The sequence below is a fragment of the Pristiophorus japonicus genome, chromosome 11 (assembly GCF_044704955.1).
Source record: "Pristiophorus japonicus isolate sPriJap1 chromosome 11, sPriJap1.hap1, whole genome shotgun sequence".
In the NCBI taxonomy this organism is placed as follows: Eukaryota; Metazoa; Chordata; class Chondrichthyes; family Pristiophoridae; genus Pristiophorus; species Pristiophorus japonicus.
Genome location: NC_091987.1, coordinates 28,208,265 through 28,223,439, shown reverse-complemented (window position 1 = coordinate 28,223,439; position 15,175 = coordinate 28,208,265).

The following is a 15,175-nucleotide window of genomic DNA, read 5'->3' as shown; positions in this document are numbered from 1 at the left end:
ACACTAGGACACTAGGACACTGAGACACAGAGACACAGAGACACTAGGACACTAGGACACTGAGACACTGAGACACAGAGACACTAGGACACTGGGGCACTGGGACACTGGGACACTGGAACACTGGGACACGGAGACACGGAGACACAGAGACACTAGGACACTAGGACACTGAGACACAGAGACACTAGGACACTAGGACACTGAGACACAGAGACACAGAGACACTAGGACACAGAGACACTAGGACACTGGGGCACTGGGACACTGGGACACTGGAACACTGGGACACGGTGACACGGAGACACAGAGACACTAGGACACTAGGACACTGAGACACAGAGACACTAGGACACTAGGACACTGAGACACAGAGACACAGAGACACTAGGACACTAGGACACTGAGACACTGAGACACAGAGACACTGGGACACTGGGGCACTGGGACACTGGGACACTGGAACACTGGGACACGGAGACACGGAGACATAGAGACACTAGGACACTAGGACACTGGGACACTGGGCCACTGGCACACTGGGACACGGAGACACAGAGACACAGAGACACTAGGACACTAGGACACTGAGACACAGAGACACTAGGACACTAGGACACTGAGACATAGAGACACAGAGACACTAGGACACTAGGACACTGAGACACTGAGACACAGAAACACTAGGACACTGGGGCACTGGAACACTGGGACACTGGAACACTGGGACACGGAGACACGGAGACACAGAGACACTAGGACACTAGGACACTGAGACACAGAGACACTAGGACACTAGGACACTGAGACACAGAGACACAGAGACACTAGGACACAGAGACACTAGGACACTGGGGCACTGGGACACTGGGACACTGGAACACTGGGACATGGTGACACGGAGACACAGAGACACTAGGACACTAGGACACTGAGACACAGAGACACTAGGACACTAGGACACTGAGACACAGAGACACAGAGACACTAGGACACTAGGACACTAGGACACTGAGACACTGAGACACAGAGACACTAGGACACTGGGGCACTGGGACACTGGGACACTGGAACACTGGGACACGGAGACACGGAGACACAGAGACACTAGGACACTAGGACACTGAGACACAGAGACACAGAGACACTAGGACACTGGGGCACTGGGACACTGGGACACTGGAACACTGGGACACGGAGACACGGAGACACTAGGACACTAGGACACTGAGACACAGAGACACTAGGACACTAGGACACTGAGACACAGAGACACAGAGACACTAGGACACTGGGGCACTGGGACACTGGGACACTGGAACACTGGGACACGGAGACACGGAGACACAGAGACACTAGGACACTAGGACACTGAGACACAGAGACACAGAGACACTAGGACACTGGGGCACTGGGACACTGGGACACTGGAACACTGGGACACTGGAACACTGGGACACGGAGACACGGAGACATAGAGACACTAGGACACTAGGACACTGAGACACTGAGACACAGAGACACTAGGACACTGGGGCACTGGGACACTGGGACACTGGAACACTGGGACACGGAGACACGGAGACACAGAGACACTAGGACACTAGGACACTGAGACACTGAGACACAGAGACACAGAGACACTAGGACACTGGGGCACTGGGACACTGGGACACTGGAACACTGGGACACTGGAACACTGGGACACGGAGACACGGAGACACAGAGACACTAGGACACTGAGACACTGAGACACAGAGACACAGAGACACTAGGGCACTGGGACACTGGGACACTGGAACACTGGGACACTGGAACACTGGGACACGGAGACACGGAGACACAGAGCCACTAGGACACTGAGACACTGAGACACAGAGACACTAGGACACTGGGGCACTGGGACACTGGAACACTGCAACACTGGGACACGGAGACACGGAGACACAGAGACACTAGAACACTAGGACACTGAGACACAGAGACACTAGGACACTAGGACACTGAGACACAGAGACACAGAGACACAGAGCCACTAGGACACTGGGGCACTGGGACACTGGGACACTGGAACACTGGGACACGGAGACACGGAGACACAGAGACACTAGGACACTAGGACACTGAGACACTGAGACACAGAGACACTGGGACACTGGAACACTGGGGCACTGGGACACTGGGACACTGGAACACTGGGACACTGGAACACTGGGACACGGAGACACGGAGACACAGAGACACTAGGACACTAGGACACTGAGACACTGAGACACAGAGACACAGAGACACTAGGACACTGGGCACTGGGGCACTGGGACACTGGAACACTGGGACACTGGAACACTGGGACACGGAGACACGGAGACACAGAGACACTAGGACACTAGGACACTGAGACACTGAGACACAGAGAAACTAGGACACTGGGGCACTGGGACACTGGGACACTGGAACACTGGGGCACGGAGACACGGAGACACAGAGACACTAGGACACTAGGGCACTGAGACACAGAGACACTAGGACACTGAGACACAGAGACACAGAGACACTAGGACACAGAGACACTAGGACACTGGGGCACTGGGACACTGGGACACTGGAACACTGGGACACGGAGAAACGGAGACACAGAGGCACTAGGGCACTAGGACACTGAGACACTGAGACACAGAGACACAGAGACACTAGGACACTGGGGCACTGGGACACTGGGACACTGGAACACTGGGACACTGGAACACTGGGACACGGAGACACGGAGACACAGAGACACTAGGACACTAGGACACTGAGACACAGAGACACTAGGACACTAGGACACTGAGACACAGAGACACAGAGACACTAGTACACTAGGACACTGAGACACAGAGACACAGATACACTAGGACACTGGGGCACTGGGACACTGGGACACTGGGGCACTGGGACACTGGAACACTGGGACACGGAGACACGGAGACACAGAGACACAGAGACACTAGGACACTGAGACACAGAGACACTAGGACACTAGGACACTGAGACACAGAGACACAGAGACACTAGGGCACTAGGACACTGAGACACAGAGACACAGAGACACAGAGACACTAGGACACTGGGGCACTGGGACACTGGAACACTGGGACACTGGAACACTGGGACACGGAGACACGGAGACACAGAGACACTAGGACACTGAGACACTGAGACACAGAGACACTAGGACACTGGGGCACTGGGACACTGGGACACTGGAACACTGGGACACGGAGACACGGAGACACAGAGACACTAGGACACTAGGACACTGAGACACAGAGACACTAGGACACTAGGACACTGAGACACAGAGACACAGAGACACAGAGACACTAGGACACTGGGGCACTGGGACACTGGGACACTGGAACACTGGGACACGGAGACACGGAGACACAGAGACACTAGGACACTGAGACACTGAGACACAGAGACACAGAGACACTAGGACACTGGAGCACTGGGACACTGGGACACTGGAACACTGGGACACTGGAACACTGGGACACGGAGACACGGAGACACAGAGACACTAGGACACTAGGACACTGAGACACTGAGACACAGAGACACTAGGACACTAGGACACTGAGACACTGGGACACAGAGACACTAGGACACTAGGACACTGAGACACAGAGACACAGAGACACAGAGACACTAGGACACTGGGGCACTGGGACACTGGGACAGTGGAACACTGGAACACGGAGACACGGAGACACAGAGACACTAGGACACTAGGACACTGAGACACAGAGACACGAGGACACTAGTACACTGAGACACAGAGACACAGAGACACTAGGACACTAGGACACTGAGACACTGAGACACTGAGACACAGAGACACTAGGACACTGGGGCACTGGGACACTGGGACACAGGAACACTGGGACACGGAGACACAGAGACACTAGGACACTAGGACACTGAGACACAGAGACACTAGGACACTAGGACACTGAGACACAGAGACACAGAGACACTAGGACACTAGGACACTGAGACACTGAGACACAGAGACACTGGGACACTGGGGCACTGGGACACTGGGACACTGGAACACTGGGACACGGAGACACGGAGACATAGAGACACTAGGACACTAGGACACTGGGACACTGGGCCACTGGCACACTGGGACACGGAGACACAGAGACACAGAGACACTAGGACACTAGGACACTGAGACACAGAGACACTAGGACACTAGGGCACTGAGACATAGAGACACAGAGACACTAGGACACTAGGACACTGAGACACTGAGACACAGAGACACTAGGACACTGGGGCACTGGGACACTGAGACACTGGAACACTGGGACACGGAGACACGGAGACACAGAGACACTAGGACACTAGGACACTGAGACACAGAGACACTAGGACACTAGGACACTGAGACACAGAGACACAGAGACACTAGGACACAGAGACACTAGGACACTGGGGCACTGGGACACTGGGACACTGGAACACTGGGACACGGTGACACGGAGACACAGAGACACTAGGACACTAGGACACTGAGGCACAGAGACACTAGGACACTAGGACACTGAGACACAGAGACACAGAGACACTAGGACACTAGGACACTGAGACACTGAGACACAGAGACACTGGGACACTGGGGCACTGGGACACTGGGACACTGGAACACTGGGACACGGAGACACGGAGACATAGAGACACTAGGACACTAGGACACTGGGACACTGGGCCACTGGCACACTGGGACACGGAGACACAGAGACACAGAGACACTAGGACACTAGGACACTGAGACACAGAGACACTAGGACACTAGGACACTGAGACATAGAGACACAGAGACACTAGGACACTAGGACACTGAGACACTGAGACACAGAAACACTAGGACACTGGGGCACTGGGACACTGGGACACTGGAACACTGGGACACGGAGACACGGAGACACAGAGACACTAGGACACTAGGATACTGAGACACAGAGACACTAGGACACTAGGACACTGAGACACAGAGACACAGAGACACTAGGACACAGAGACACTAGGACACTGGGGCACTGGGACACTGGGACACTGGAACACTGGGACATGGTGACACGGAGACACAGAGACACTAGGACACTAGGACACTGAGACACAGAGACACTAGGACACTAGGACACTGAGACACAGAGACACAGAGACACTAGGACACTAGGACACTAGGACACTGAGACACTGAGACACAGAGACACTAGGACACTGGGGCACTGGGACACTGGGACACTGGAACACTGGGACACGGAGACACGGAGACACAGAGACACTAGGACACTAGGACACTGAGACACAGAGACACAGAGACACTAGGACACTGGGGCACTGGGACACTGGGGCACTGGAACACTGGGACACGGAGACACGGAGACACTAGGACACTAGGACACTGAGACACAGAGACACTAGGACACTAGGACACTGAGACACAGAGACACAGAGACACTAGGACACTGGGGCACTGGGACACTGGGACACTGGAACACTGGGACACGGAGACACGGAGACACAGAGACACTAGGACACTAGGACACTGGGACACAGAGACACAGAGACACTAGGACACTGGGGCACTGGGACACTGGGACACTGGAACACTGGGACACTGGAACACTGGGACACGGAGACACGGAGACATAGAGACACTAGGACACTAGGACACTGAGACACTGAGACACAGAGACACTAGGACACTGGGGCACTGGGACACTGGGACACTGGAACACTGGGACACGGAGACACGGAGACACAGAGACACTAGGACACTAGGACAAAGAGACACTAGGACACTAGGACACTGAGACACAGAGACACAGAGACACTAGGACACAGAGACACTAGGACACTGGGGCACTGGGACACTGGGACACTGGAACATTGGGACACGGAGACACGGAGACACAGAGACACTAGGACACTGAGACACAGAGACACTAGGACACTAGGACACTGAGACACAGAGACACAGAGACACTAGGACACTAGGACACTGAGACACTGAGATACTGAGACACTAGGACACTGGGGCACTGCGACACTGGGACACTGGAACACTGGGACACGGAGACACGGAGACACAGAGACACGAGGACACTAGGACACTGAGACACTGAGACACTAGGACACTAGGACACTAGGACACTGAGACACAGAGACACAGAGACACTAGGACACTAGGACACTGAGACACTGAGACACAGAGACACTAGGGCACTGGGGCACTGGGACACTGGGACACTGGGACACTGGGACACGGAGACACGGAGACACAGAGACACTAGGACACTAGGACACTGAGACACTGAGACACAGAGACACTAGGACAATGGGGCACTGGGACACTGGGACACTGGAACACTGGGACACGGAGACACGGAGACACAGAGACACTAGGACACTAGGACACTGAGACACAGAGACACTAGGACACTAGGACACTGAGACACAGAGACACAGAGACACTAGTACACTAGGACACTGAGACATTGGGACAGAGAGACACTGGGACACTGGGGCACTGGGACACTTGGGCACTGGAACACTGGGACACTGGAACACTGGGACACGGAGACACGGAGACACAGAGACACTAGGACACTAGGACACTGAGACACAGAGACACTAGGACACTAGGACACTGAGACACAGATACACAGAGACACTAGGACACTAGGACACTGAGACACTGAGACACTGAGACACTAGGACACTGGGGCACTGGGACACTGGGACACTGGGCCACGGAGACACAGAGACACTAGGACACTGGGGCACTGGGACACTGGGACACTGGAACACTGGGATACTGGAACACTGGGACACGGAGACACGGAGACACAGAGACACTAGGACACTAGGACACTGAGACACAGAGACACAGAGACACTAGGACACTAGGACACTGAGACACTGAGACACTAGGACACTGGGGCACTGGGACACTGGAACACTGGGACACGGAGACACGGAGACACAGAGACACTAGGACACTAGGACACTGAGACACAGAGACACTAGGACACTAGGACACTAGGACACTGAGACACAGAGACACAGAGACACTAGGACACTAGGACACTAGGACACTGAGACACTGAGACACTGAGACACAGAGACACTAGGACACTGGGGCACTGGGACACTGGGGCACTGGGACACGGAGACACGGAGACACAGAGACACTAGGACACTAGGACACTGAGACACAGAGACACAGAGACACTAGGACAGTGGGGCACTGGGAACTGGGACACTGGAACACTGGGACACTGGGACACGGAGACACGGAGACACAGAGACACTAGGACACTAGGACACTGAGACACTGAGACACAGAGACACTAGGACACTGGGGCACTGGGACACGGAGACACGGAGACACAGAGACACTAGGACACTGAGACACAGAGACACAGAGACACTAGGACACTGGGGCACTGGGACACTGGGACACTGGAACACTGGGACACGGAGACACGGAGACACAGAGACACTAGGACACTAGGACACTGAGACACTGAGACACAGAGACACAGAGACACTAGGACACTGGGACACTGGAACACTGGGACACTGGAACACTGGGACACGGAGACACGGAGACACAGAGACACTAGGACACTAGGACACTGAGACACTGAGACACAGAGACACTAGGACACTGGGGCACTGGGACACTGGAACACTGGGACACGGAGACACGGAGACACAGAGACACAGAGACACAGAGACACTAGGACACTGGGGCACTGGGACACTGGGACACTGGAACACGGAGACACAGAGACACTAGGACACTAGGACACTGAGACACAGAGACAGTAGGACACTAGGACACTGAGACACAGAGACACAGAGACACTAGTACACTAGGACACTGAGACACTGGGACACAGAGACACTAGGACACTGGGGCACTGGGACACTTGGACACCGGAACACTGGGACACTGGAACACTGGGACACGGAGACACGGAGACACAGAGACACTAGGACACTAGGACACTGAGACACAGAGACACTAGGACACTAGGACACTGAGACACAGAGACACAGAGACACTAGGCCACTAGGACACTGAGACACTGATACACTGAGACACTAGGACACTGGGGCACTGGGACACTGGGACACTGGGACACGGAGACACAGAGACACTAGGACACTGGGGCACTGGGACACTGGGACACTGGAACACTGGGACACTGGAACATTGGGACACGGAGACACGGAGACACAGATGCACTAGGACACTGGGGCACTGGGACACTGGGACACTGGAACACTGGGACACGGAGACACGGAGACACAGAGACACTAGGACACTAGGACACTGAGACACAGAGACACTAGGACACTAGGACACTGAGACACAGAGACACAGAGACACAGAGACACTAGGACACTGGGGCACTGGGACACTGGGACACTGGAACACGGAGACACAGAGACACTAGTACACTAGGACACTGAGACACTGGGACACAGAGACACTAGGACACTGGGGCACTGGGACACTTGGACACTGGAACACTGGGACACTGGAACACTGGGACACGGAGACACGGAGACACAGAGACACTAGGACACTAGGACACTGAGACACAGAGACACTAGGACACTAGGACACTGAGACACAGAGACACAGAGACACTAGGCCACTAGGACACTGAGACACTGATACACTGAGACACTAGGACACTGGGGCACTGGGACACTGGGACACTGGGACACGGAGACACAGAGACACTAGGACACTGGGGCACTGGGACACTGGGACACTGGAACACTGGGACACTGGAACACTGGGACACGGAGACACGGAGACACAGAGACACTAGGACACTAGGACACTGAGACACAGAGACACTAGGACACTAGGACACTGAGACACAGAGACACAGAGACACTAGGACACTAGGACACTAGGACACTGGGGCACTGGGACACTGGGGCACTGGGACACGGAGACACGGAGACACAGAGACACTAGGACACTAGGACACTGAGACACAGAGACACAGAGACACAGAGACACTAGGACACTGGGGCACTGGGACACTGGAACACTGGGACACTGGAACACTGGGACACGGAGACACGGAGACACAGAGACACTAGGACACTAGGACACTGAGACACTGAGACACAGAGACACTAGGACACTGGGGCACTGGGACACTGGGACACTGGAACACTGGGACACTGGAACATTGGGACACGGAGACACGGAGACACAGATACACTAGGACACTGGGGCACTGGGACACTGGGACACTGGAACACTGGGACACGGAGACACGGAGACACAGAGACACTAGGACACTAGGACACTGAGACACAGAGACACTAGGACACTAGGACACTGAGACACAGAGACACAGAGACACAGAGACACTAGGACACTGGGGCACTGGGACACTGGGACACTGGAACACTGGGACACGGAGACACGGAGACACAGAGACACTAGGACACTAGGACACTGAGACACAGAGACACTAGGACACTGAGACACAGAGACACAGAGACACTAGTACACTAGGACACTGAGACACTGGGACACAGAGACACTAGGACACTGGGGCACTGGGACACTTGGACACTGGAACACTGGGACACTGGAACACTGGGACACGGAGACATGGAGACACAGAGACACTAGGACACTAGGACACTGAGACACAGAGACACTAGGACACTAGGACACTGAGACACAGAGACACAGAGACACTAGGCCACTAGGACACTGAGACACTGAGACACTGAGACACTAGGACACTGGGGCACTGGGACACTGGGACACTGGGACACGGAGACACAGAGACACTAGGACACTGGGGCACTGGGACACTGGGACACTGGAACACTGGGACACTGGAACACTGGGACACGGAGACACGGAGACACAGAGACACTAGGACACTAGGACACTGAGACACAGAGACACTAGGACACTAGGACACTGAGACACAGAGACACAGAGACACTAGGACACTAGGACACTGAGACACTGAGACACTGAGACACTAGGACACTGGGACACTGGGACACTGGAACACTGGGACACGGAGACACGGAGACACAGAGACACTAGGACACTAGGACATTGAGACACAGAGACACTAGGACACTAGGACACTAGGACACTGAGACACAGAGACACAGAGACACTAGGACACTAGGACACTGAGACACTGAGACACTGAGACACAGAGACACTAGGACACTGGGGCACTGGGACACTGGGGCACTGGGACACGGAGACACGGAGACACAGAGACACTAGGACACTAGGACACTGAGACACAGAGACACAGAGACACTAGGACACTGGGGCACTGGGACACTGGGACAGTGGAACACTGGGACACGGAGACACGGAGACACAGAGACACTAGGACACTAGGGCACTGAGACACTGAGACACAGAGACACTAGGACACTGGGGCACTGGGACACTGGGGCACTGGGACACGGAGACACGGAGACACAGAGACACTAGGACACTAGGACACTAGGACACTGAGACACAGAGACACAGAGACACTAGGACACTGGGGCACTGGGACACTGGGACACTGGAACACTGGGACACGGAGACAAGGAGACACAGAGACACTAGGACACTAGGACACTGAGACACTGAGACACAGAGACACAGAGACACTAGGACACTGGGGCACTGGGACACTGGAACACTGGGACACTGGAACACTGGGACACGGAGACACAGAGACACTAGGACACTAGGACACTGAGACACTGAGACACAGAGACACAGAGACACTAGGACACTGGGGCACTGGGACACTGGAACATTGGGACACGGAGACACGGAGACACAGATACACTAGGACACTGGGGCACTGGGACACTGGGACACTGGAACACTGGGACACGGAGACACGGAGACACAGAGACACTAGGACACTAGGACACTGAGACACAGAGACACTAGGACACTAGGACACTGAGACACAGAGACACAGATACACTGGGACACTGGGGCACTGGGACACTGGGACACTGGAACACTGGGACACTGGAACACTGGGACACAGAGACACGGAGACACAGAGACACTAGGACACTAGGACACTAGGACACTGAGACACTGAGACACAGAGACACTAGGACACTGGGGCACTGGGACACTGAGACACAGAGACACTAGGACACTGGGGCACTGGGACACTGGGACACTGGAACACTGGGACACGGAGACACGGAGACACAGAGACACTAGGACACTAGGACACTGAGACACAGAGACACTAGGACACTAGGACACTGAGACACAGAGACACTAGGACACTAGGACACTGAGACACAGAGACACAGAGACACTAGGACACTAGGACACTGAGACACTGAGACACTGAGACACTAGGACACTGGGGCACTGGGACACTGGGACACTGGGACACGGAGACACAGAGACACTAGGACGCTGGGGCACTGGGACACTGGGACACTGGGGCACTGGGACACTGGAACACTGGGACACGGAGACACGGAGACACAGAGACACAGAGACACTAGGACACTGAGACACAGAGACACTAGGACACTAGGACACTGAGACACAGAGACACAGAGACACTAGGGCACTAGGACACTGAGACACAGAGACACAGAGACACTAGGACACTGGGGCACTGGGACACTGGGACACTGGAACACTGGGATACTGGAACACTGGGACACGGAGACACGGAGACACAGAGACACTAGGACACTAGGACACTGAGACACTGAGACACAGAGACACTAGGACACTGGGGCACTGGACACTGGGACACTGGAACACTGGGACACGGAGACATGGAGACACAGAGACACTAGGACACTAGGACACTGAGACACAGAGACACTAGGACACTAGGACACTGAGACACAGAGACACAGAGACACAGAGACACAGAGACACTAGGACACTGGGGCACTGGGACACTGGGACACTGGAACACTGGGACACGGAGACACGGAGACACAGAGACACTAGGACACTGAGACACTGAGGCACAGAGACACAGAGACACTAGCACACTGGGGCACTGGGACACTGGGACACTGGAACACTGGGACACGGAGACACGGAGACACAGAGACACTAGGACACGAGGACACTGAGACACAGAGACACTAGGACACTAGGACACTGAGACACAGTGACACAGAGACACTAGGACAGAGAGACACTAGGACACTGGGGCACTGGGACACTGGGACACTGGAACACTGGGACACGGAGACACGGAGACACAGAGACACTAGGACACTCGGACACTGAGACACAGAGACACTAGGACACTAGGACACTGAGACACAGAGACACAGAGACACTAGGACACTAGGACACTGTGACATAGAGACACAGAGACACTGGGACACTGGGGCACTGGGACACTGGGACACTGGAACACTGGGACACGGAGACACAGAGACACCAGGACACTAGGACACTGAGACACAGAGACACAGAGACACTAGGACACTGGGGCACTGGGGCACTGGGCCACTGGCACACTGGGACACGGAGACACAGAGACACTAGGACACTAGGACACTGAGACACAGAGACACTAGGACACTAGGACACTGAGACACAGAGACACAGAGACACTAGGACACTAGGACACAAGGACACTGAGACACTGAGACACAGAGACACTAGGACACAGAGACACTAGGACACTGGGGCACTGGGACACTGGGACACTGGAACACTGGGACACGGAGACACGGAGACACAGAGACACTAGGACACTTGGACACTGAGACACTAGGACACTAGGACACTAGGACACTGAGACACAGAGACACAGAGACACTAGGACACTAGGACACTGAGACACTGAGACACAGAGACACTAGGACACTGGGGCACTGGGACACTGGGACACTGGAACACTGGGACACGGAGACACGGAGACACAGAGACACTAGGACACTAGGGCACTGAGACACAGAGACACAGAGACACTAGGACACTGGGGCACTGGGACACTGGGACACTGGAACACTGGGACACGGAGACACGGAGACACAGAGACACTAGGACACTAGGACACTGAGACACAGAGACACTAGGACACTAGGACACTGAGACACAGAGACACAGAGACACTAGGACACTGGGGCACTGGGACACTGGGACACTGGAACACTGGGACACGGAGACACAGAGACACTAGGACACTAGGACACTGAGACACTGAGACACAGAGACACAGAGACACTAGGACACTGGGGCACTGGGACACTGGGACACTGGAACACTGGGACACTGGAACACTGGGACACGGAGGCACGGAGACACAGAGACACTAGGACACTAGGACACTGAGACACTGAGACACAGAGACACTAGGACACTGGGGCACTGGGACACTGGGACACTGGAACACTGGGACACGGAGACACGGAGACACAGAGACACTAGGACACTAGGACACTGAGACACAGAGACACTAGGACACTAGGACACTGAGACACAGAGACACAGAGACACTAGGACACAGAGACACTAGGACACTGGGGCACTGGGACATTGGGACACTGGAACACTGGGACACGGAGACACGGAGACACAGAGACACTAGGACACTAGGACACTGAGACACAGAGACACTAGGACACTAGGACACTGAGACACAGAGACACAGAGACACTAGGACACTAGGACACTGAGACACTGAGACACAGAGATACTAGGACACTGGGGCACTGGGACACTGGGACACTGGAACACTGGGACACGGAGACACGGAGACACAGAGACACTAGGACACTAGGACACTGAGACACAGAGACACTAGGACACTAGGACACTGAGACACAGAGACACAGAGACACTAGTACACTGGGGCACTGGGACACTGGGACACTGGAACACTGGGACACTGGAACACTGGGACACGGAGACACGGAGACACAGAGACACTAGGACACTAGGACACTGAGACACAGAGACACTAGGACACTAGGACACTGAGACACAGAGACACAGAGACACTAGGACACTAGGACACTGAGACACTGAGACACAGAGACACTAGGACACAGAGACACTAGGACACTGGGGCACTGGGACACTGGGACACTGGAACACTGGGACACGGAGACACGGAGACACAGAGACACTAGGACACTAGGACACTGAGACACAGAGACACTAGGACACTAGGACACTTAGACACAGAGACACAGAGACACTAGGACACTAGGACACTGAGACACTGAGACACAGAGACACGAGGACAATGGGGCACTGGGACACTGGGACACTGGAACACTGGGACAAGGAGACACGGAGACACAGAGACACTAGGACACTAGGACACTGAGACACAGAGACACTAGGACACTAGGACACTGAGACACAGAGACACAGAGACACTAGGACACTGGGGCACTGGGACACTGGGACACTGGAACACTGGGACACGGAGACACGGAGACACAGAGACACTAGGACACTAGGACACTGAGACACTGAGACACAGAGACACAGAGACACTAGGACACTGGGGCACTGGGACACTGGGACACTGGAACACTGGGACACTGGAACACTGGGACTGGAACACTGGGACACGGAGACACGGAGCCACAGAGACACTAGGACACTAGGACACTGAGACACAGAGACACAGAGACACTAGGACACTGGGGCACTGGGACACTGGGACACTGGAACACTGGAACACTGGGACACTGGAACACTGGGACACGGAGACACGGAGACACAGAGACACTAGGACACTAGGGCACTGAGACACTGAGACACAGAGACACTAGGACACTGGGGCACTGGGACACTGGGACACTGGAACACTGGGACACGGAGACACGGAGACACAGAGACACTAGGACACTAGGACACTGAGACACAGCGACACTAGGACACTAGGACACTGAGACACAGAGACACAGAGACACTAGGACACAGAGACACTAGGACACTGGGGCACTGGGACATTGGGACACTGGAACACTGGGACACGGAGACACGGAGACACAGAGACACTAGGACACTAGGACACTGAGACACAGAGACACTAGGACACTAGGACACTAGGACACTGAGACACAGAGACAC